At 35.6% G+C, this 8,151-nt stretch overlaps 1 long non-coding RNA gene across 1 annotated transcript in view; it reads left to right on the forward strand.

Moving 5' to 3' along the window:
- The window catches only part of LOC107562622 (uncharacterized), a 14,070-nt gene extending 6,883 nt beyond the window's left edge, over positions 1-7,187 (forward strand). The window contains exons 2-3 of the long non-coding RNA XR_001606007.1: positions 3,273-3,275; positions 7,177-7,187. This is a non-coding gene — a long non-coding RNA (uncharacterized lncRNA). The remainder of the gene's footprint in view (positions 1-3,272; positions 3,276-7,176) is intronic.
- Positions 7,188-8,151: the final 964 nt, after the last annotated feature.

Below are 8,151 nucleotides of genomic sequence, written 5' to 3' on the forward strand. Positions count from 1 at the left end.
CAAAACAAAACAAACAAACAAACAAAAAACAATATCTTTCAAAAAGGTATTTTCAGTATAATGGATGAGTCAAATTAAAAAGCCGAAGCCTTCTTGCAATGGATGTGCTGGTTTGGGCCACATTGCCGGCTGCAGTCATGTCCTCATCTCATAAAACACCTGTGATTCACAAATACTTGCTAAGGAACTTGCATTCACATAAAGTAGCCTTGTTGAAAAGTTTGGGTGAGTAAGGGCAAAACGCACAAGATGCAGTACTTTCAGTGACCTGTAACAGGCAGTACCACGTCTTTTGTAGCAGAAATAAACTGCTGCAGAAAAAGCTAGGTCCATGCAAAATGTAATGTGTAACTGCAACACTCATTTCAAATGTAGTGGCGTAAAGAGTACAGATACTCATTCAAAAATGTAGTGAAGTAGAGAGTAAAAGTTGCTAATATCTTTGATACTCAGTATAACTACAAAGTACCCGAAATGATACTCAAGTACAGTAACTAATTACATTTACTCCAATACTTTACACCTCTGGGAGCTGGAAATATTCATTGTTTCTGAATCAGTGGATTTATTTTGAAGTCTGACAAAGATGTGAGTCACAATGATTTTATCCTGGTTGTGAGTTTCAGTGCTGTTGTGAGGTGAGATGTGAAGCAAAGCCTTTTAAAAGTAAATTATTGTAAATTTTTAGTAAATTATAAAAATTCTCTCAGTCTCTTGTGGCCTATTGATTTTATAAAATGGCACAAATGTCCATGTGATTAAAAACACCAATGTTCAATAGATTTAAAAAATAAAAATAAATAAAAAGGAACCAAAATTTTTATAATGACTGCACTATTTTGTGTGTCCACTAGATGGCAACACTCAAAGTTGGGCAGTTGCATTTAAGAACTACTCAAAGTAGAAGTTGGAACAACAAAAATGGATATGTGAGGAGGTGAAAAGGCACACTTATTTTAGTTTTAAACGCTGGTCATGTGAAGTATCGCAAACCAGTTGTTGTGCAACTTACAGTACATGATAAAAATATACGTACTTATACATACATATGTATACATTCAACTCTTGGTGTGAATAGCTCTTAAGTAGGCCTACTGACTGTTAATGGTTAACAAGCAATGTAGCAATTAATTGAATTGAAATGTGCAGAATTGGAATAAGTAACAGTGTATTAGTGACTATGTTTTACTATTTTACTTGGTCATTTCCCCTCTGCCCTTATAATTGAAGCCAATACTTTACACCTCTGGGAGCTGGAAATATTCATTGTTTCTGAATCAGTGGATTTATTTTGAAGTCTGACAAAGATGTGAGTCACAATGATTTTATCCTGGTTGTGAGTTTCAGTGCTGTTGTGAGGTGAGATGTGAAGCAAAGCCTTTTAAAAGTAAATTATTGTAAATTTTTAGTAAATTATAAAAATTCTCTCAGTCTCTTGTGGCCTATTGATTTTATAAAATGGCACAAATGTCCATGTGATTAAAAACACCAATGTTCAATAGATTTAAAAAATAAAAATAAAAATAAATAAAAAGGAACCAAAATTTTTATAATGACTGCACTATTTTGTAAAGTTTGTCAAAGTTGGGCAGTTGCATTTAAGAACTACTCAAAGTAGAAGTTGGAACAACAAAAATGGATATGTGAGGAGGTGAAAAGGCACACTTATTTTAGTTTTAAACGCTGGTCATGTGAAGTATCGCAAACCAGTTGTTGTGCAACTTACAGTACATGATAAAAATATACGTACTTATACATACATATGTATACATTCAACTCTTGGTGTGAATAGCTCTTAAGTAGGCCTACTGACTGTTAATGGTTAACAAGCAATGTAGCAATTAATTGAATTGAAATGTGCAGAATTGGAATAAGTAACAGTGTATTAGTGACTATGTTTTACTATTTTACTTGGTCATTTCCCCTCTGCCCTTATAATTGAAGATGTACGTGTGTGATTGTGTGCGCCACACTTAGAGAGGTGATAATGTTAAATAGTTAAATGACATGTCCTGATTACGCACAATCCCGGTCTCTTCTGTGTGTGTTCATCTGAGCAGAATGAATAGCGATCAGTTGCAGGCCTGCTGTGTGTAATGAGGTATCCCGCTGCTGCATGCTGTTTCACAGCCCGGCAGCTCTGTGTTTGCACAGTGCTCTACTGCCCACCATCTCTCCCCTTCATGCCTCACGCTTCCTACTCCTATTTCCCCACAAACTCATTCGGATTTGTGCTTTGCTTTATCAGGACCGCTATGTGTAAATTCTGCACTACAAGTGGCAGCAAATGGCAAAAGTAATGACTGTTTCCAAATAGGTTTCCTAAACACTCTTAAGGCCCCAACCTCAAATTCACATCATTGGTCGAGCTAGAAGTTGACATGTCACACTCATGCTATCCGTTAGCGAATCCATTGGTCAACTCACAGAGTCACTAGTCTTTACCTAGACTTTACATATTCAGGTCAGAGATCAGAAATATCATGGATGCACTGTAAAAATTTACATAATTTACAGGGTTATAAAGATAATTATTGTACAATAAATTAGTGTAGTCAGAAATTTACTGTGAAATCAAGGGACACCGGGTCATTTTCTTACACATTACCGTGAATGAACAGCAGAATGATGCTAACATCAGAGTAATTTACTGCTCTTGTTTTACTGTGAATTCACATTATAAAGTTGTCTTAAACAGTACCACAGAAATGTAACTGTTTACCACTGAAATAGTTTTGAAGTTACCATAACTGTGATTAGTGTTCAATTTGTTTGCGATCTTGGAGCTTTTATGTTCATACTCAAATTTCTAATGTAGCCAAGTCAGAAGTGTGACAAAGACAAACACTGGTAAAATGATGACAAGCTAGAATATGAAATAAGCTAATTGGCTGATTTTAAGTTAGGCAAACTATTCCTTGCTTTAGCATTATGATAACCAACCAGTAACTTATTCATAATCATTTGTAGATGGATCTTTCACAATAGTGAAGCAACTGCTGAGAAATATCTTTGAGAAATGTGAAAAAAATTATAATAAAATAATGATAACAAAAATAAAAACAACACTTACAACATAAACCAACAACACACACTGCTAAAAGTGAACCAACAATAGGTTCAGCAGCACAGATAAAACGCAACTAGAATTAAAATGTCTACAGCATAATCTATTTGTTAAGCTGGAATACACTGTAACTGCACACTAACATTTACTTACATAACAATAGCAGTGTGCTTTGATTGGGACACACAGTAATGCTGTCTATAAGAATGTGCTACTGTCTTGGTTCTGTGTTTTTGTGCTCTTGCTTTATGTGGTCTTTTAGTTTGTAGTTTTACTCTAGTGTACATGTAGACCTTGCGTTCCTATGTTCCTTGTCCGGTCTATTTGGTTGACCTTCTGCTTCTCGTTCCTTGTTTCTTGGTGCTTTCCAGTTTTTCCTGTACTTTTGTTTTTATTTGATCATTTGGATCTTTTCTCCCTTGTCTTGAGTTCACCTTACATGCCAGCTACCAATGCTATACTCAGGTTAAGGTTAGGGTTTTACTAAAGTTTGCAAAGATCATGGCATCATGTCTTAAGAGTTTTGCGAGAACCAATATGTTATTAGAGATATCTGTGAAATATTCTATGCTTATTAGATTTAATACAATATTAATGACATGAAACGCACTGAAATGTCACACTGTCACATTTGAATTCTTATTACAGTATTCTATGCTTACTGAGCGATGTTGGTGTGTTTTAGTTGGCAGGACCAATTACTTGATTCAACTTGATTATCTGATCTATACAATCGGTCAATGGTACATGGCCATTAAACATATACATACTGTGTTATATATGTTGCTAACAAAAAGTGTATTCAGTCAGATGCTTGTCAGCTGTATAAAGGTGCAGTAACAGTATCTTGCAGAAGCAGAAGATAATTGCGACTTTTTTATCTCACAAATCAGATTTTTGTGAGAAACGGCAACAGTCATGCAGCATTACTTATATTTGATCTTACATCTCACTTGGTTGTGGTTAGCTTCTACAATGAAAACACCTCCTTCTCTCCTCTGATGGTATTTAGTTTGTTGTCAATGGTAAATTAGCAGAAATCTCCCATGCTGTGACTATTTTAGTGTCCTAGAGTCCAGCAGGGTCAGTGTGTGTGTGTGTGTGTGTGTCCAGGTGCTGAATGCTGTCCTGCAGGTGTGTGTTCCAGCGCACTCAGCATTCAAACCCTACAGAGACATAAGCTTATTTTTGGACAAATACAGTATGTGTCAGCCTGCGAAAACAACCGTAATGTGATTTGTATTTGCTTCCTCTGATCTTTGATATTCCAGTAGGCCATAATATGATTTTTTTTATTCTACACAGTATAATTTACTGTAAATTCAGCTGTTTAGTTGCATTTTCATCCCTCAGTGTCAATTTAGAGAGACTGAGAGATACATAAAGCATTTGTGGCATAATGTCGATTACCACAGAAAACTATTTTGACTCATCTCTGTTTAAAAAAATAAAAATACTGTTTATTGATTTGTGTGTCCACAATTTGAATATCAAGTGTCCACAAGAAACATCTCTTGGTTTCATATGGTTTGATTTTTTGTTTTGTTTTTGTGCCATTTTTAAGAAAAAACATGTATGTATATATATATATATATATATATATATATATATATGTTAAGCATTGAGATGCAATTAAAATGATACTGAGTAGGAAGAAAATGCTAGGGGGGTTGGGGTAAATTAATGAAGAATATATTCTTTAAGACCCCCTCAGACAGTGTGCTGTGGCTGACTGTGACATTGGACTAGTCTTCTGGACTGAGCTGCCATGTCTTTCCCTTTGGTCTGTGCCATGAATCCCTAATCTAGTGAAGGCCTAGTATAATAAGGCTGGTTTTACATCTTAGATGGCCCCAGCCGAAGGGTGAGATGCAACCCAACAGCCAAAGGTGTTCACTGAAATGTGTACAATGACCGAAGAACTTGATTTTAACTGTAGTGTTACTCAGTGTTACATTTAATTTATTTGAAACATACTTAATTACAACTGCACCATAACAAATGACAAATATGTTTAAATATTATAATATATAATTTATATATAAAACATACAGGCTTCAGTAAAAATGACATTAAAGTATGTTGTTCTTGTGGCTCAGTGGTAGAGCATTGTGTTAGGGAACACACATGCTGGTAAAAATGTATAGTTGCTTTGGATAAAAGCGTCTGCTAAATGCATAAATTAATTAAATTAATATTGTAGTTACCATAATTGTCAATACATTCAGCAGTGAGCTTTAACCATATTTCAAGGATAATAGAAGTAATTATGAACTTATATATTAAAAAGGATGTACTTAAGTGGGTAAAAAAATGCTATTATGCTAAATGTACTTTTCTCTTATACGATAGTCTTTTATGAGCAACAGACCAAAATGTAAGTTTGCTGCAAAAAGTATGTTGTTCTTGTGGCTCAGTGGTAGAGCATTGTGATAGCAGTGCAAAAGGTTGTGGGTTCAGTTCCCAGGGAACACACATGCTGGTAAAAATGTATAGCCTGAATGCACTGTAAGTTGCTTTGGATAAAAGCGTCTGCTAAATGCATAAATTAATTAAATTAATATTGTAGTTACCATAATTGTCAATACATTCAGCAGTGAGCTTTAACCATATTTCAAGGATAATAGAAGTAATTATGAACTTATATATTAAAAAGGATGTACTTAAGTGGGTAAAAAAATGCTATTATGCTAAATGTACTTTTCTCTTATACGATAGTCTTTTATGAGCAACAGACCAAAATGTAAGTTTGCGTAAATTAATTAAATTAATATTGTAGTTACCATAATTGTCAATACATTCAGCAGTGCGCTTTAACCATATTTCAAGGATAATAGAAGTAATTATGAACTTATATATTAAAAAGGATGTACTTAAGTGGGTAAAAAAATGCTATTATGCTAAATGTACTTTTCTCTTATACGATAGTCTTTTATGAGCAACAGACCAAAATGTAAGTTTGCTGCAAATCTTTCCCCCGACACAGCTTTCAAATCACATTTGCGCAGGTGCATATTCAAACTTGGCATGTCAGTAAGCGTTACGCCAGGTTTCTTGTGAAAGACACCAAATTAATTCATTGGTGACAGGTGTGAATGTGCAGAAGCGTGAATTAAATATTAGAATACTGTGTTCGGCCACACCTTCTCATGAATAATAATGAGAGGTACTTCGAGAACGGTGTTGTAGAGAAGTATCATACATTTCTACATCACATTCAGCTCTTTTTCCTGCACTTATATCAGACAAAGTGGACAAAATGGTAAATTATCCAGTTGTAGACCCAACGGGGAATAAAGGAAAACCCTTTCATTCAAGTTCAAGTTCCAAAACACCATAAGGCTATTGACATTTCTGCAATTGCTTTAGTTTATCAGAATAGGAACCATTATAGTAAAAAGCCCTACAGCACAATGTGTTTGAGTGTATATGTGGTCATGTGAAACACACACACACACACACACACACACAATTAAGGGACATGGTTCAATCGAGTTCAGTCCATAAAGGGATTAGGGATCAAGTATTCAGTCCCTATAATATAGCTATTGGGTGATCAATAGAAGTGAATTTCCAATACTAGAGAAGAGAGCAGGTTCAAAGTGTGCTAATAGTATTCTCTTTATTACATGACCTCCTTATTTTACCAAAAGATTGAAGATGGATGAAGAGTCACTATATTGTATATCTCTTCTGGTTGTTTGGTTACATGGTCTTAAAGCTGAAACGTTAAAAATGTTTTGGAGTTGTTACTTCTGTTTTGTAAAAATGGTAACACTTTATTTTAAGGACCAATTCTCACTATTAACTAGTTGCTTATTAGAATGCATATTGGCTGTTTATTACCACTTATAAGCAGATATAATTCGACCCAATGCCTAAACTTAACAGCTACCTTACTAACTATTAATAAGCAGCAAATTATGAGTTTTTTGATGCAAAAATTATAGTTAAAAGTGAGATTTGAACTCTAAAATAAAGTGTGACCATAAAAATGCATGTTAACAAAAAATTAATTACAGTAATGACTGCAAAACCTCTTCAAACACAGGTACTATTAAAACAACAGTTCAGCTTGACCATTACACTATACCAAGTTCCTCTTCCAGGATTTGAGAAGAAGAAACATATCCACATGCTATAGTGGTTAAGGATCTTGAAGCCATCCCAACTCACATTTTCAATCTCTTCATAATGATACACACCTGAATCAGCTCATTAGTAGAAACTCCAATAGCAGAAATGGATGGGTCAGTTAAGGGAGATGTCCAAAATGTGTACTTTTGGGGAGCATCCAGGCTTTAGGGCAGGGCTCACTTTCCTGCAGAGTTTAGCTCCAAAACACCTGTCTGGATACTTCTAGTGATCTTGAAGACTTTTATTAGCTGGTTCAGGTGGGTTTAATAAGGGCTGGAGCTACATTCTGCTGGAAGATGGCCCTGCAAGAGCAGGATTGGATGCACCTGCTTTAGGGAAGTGCCCATGTGCGACATCGCATGAAACATCAAAATCCACCAGTGTTTTTCTTCAAGTTGAGATGACAAATGGAAGATAGAGAGATGAAGTACAAGAGGTCCTCATCTCAGTCTTATGTGGAGACTCTCTCCTTTCGTTGAGAGAGACGTGATGTTAAACACCTGTCACATGGCTCTGGTTCTCCATCTTTCACTCTCCCTCTTTCTGTGTCTGATTTATTCCCTGGTCTCAAATGGGATCAGTGGTACGACGCATCTGGATGAACACCGCTGCTTTGTCATCTTCATTTCATTCGAGTATTCATTCAAGTTAATCTCTCCAGAAGGTTACTGGCCATTGCCTGTACATTAGCGACGGTTAATTCCCATCTGTAAGAGCAGGACGAGCCACACCGCGCATTAATTAAGTCCAGCTGCAAAAAACTCTAGCTTTTACAATACTATCTTTTATCTATTCTCTCGCATATTGACAGGGCCATTTAATATTAGTAAACTGGTTGGTTTGGATGGCTCAAATGAAACGGTTCATACAACAGCTTAATAAAGGCCCTATTTAAGGCCTGGGTATACTTCACTTTCTGCGTTCCGTTTCATCTGGCGCACAGACGT

The sequence above is a fragment of the Sinocyclocheilus grahami genome, unplaced genomic scaffold, assembly GCF_001515645.1.
Source record: "Sinocyclocheilus grahami isolate Dianchi unplaced genomic scaffold, SAMN03320097.WGS_v1.1 scaffold830.1, whole genome shotgun sequence".
NCBI classification, from domain to species: Eukaryota; Metazoa; Chordata; class Actinopteri; order Cypriniformes; family Cyprinidae; genus Sinocyclocheilus; species Sinocyclocheilus grahami.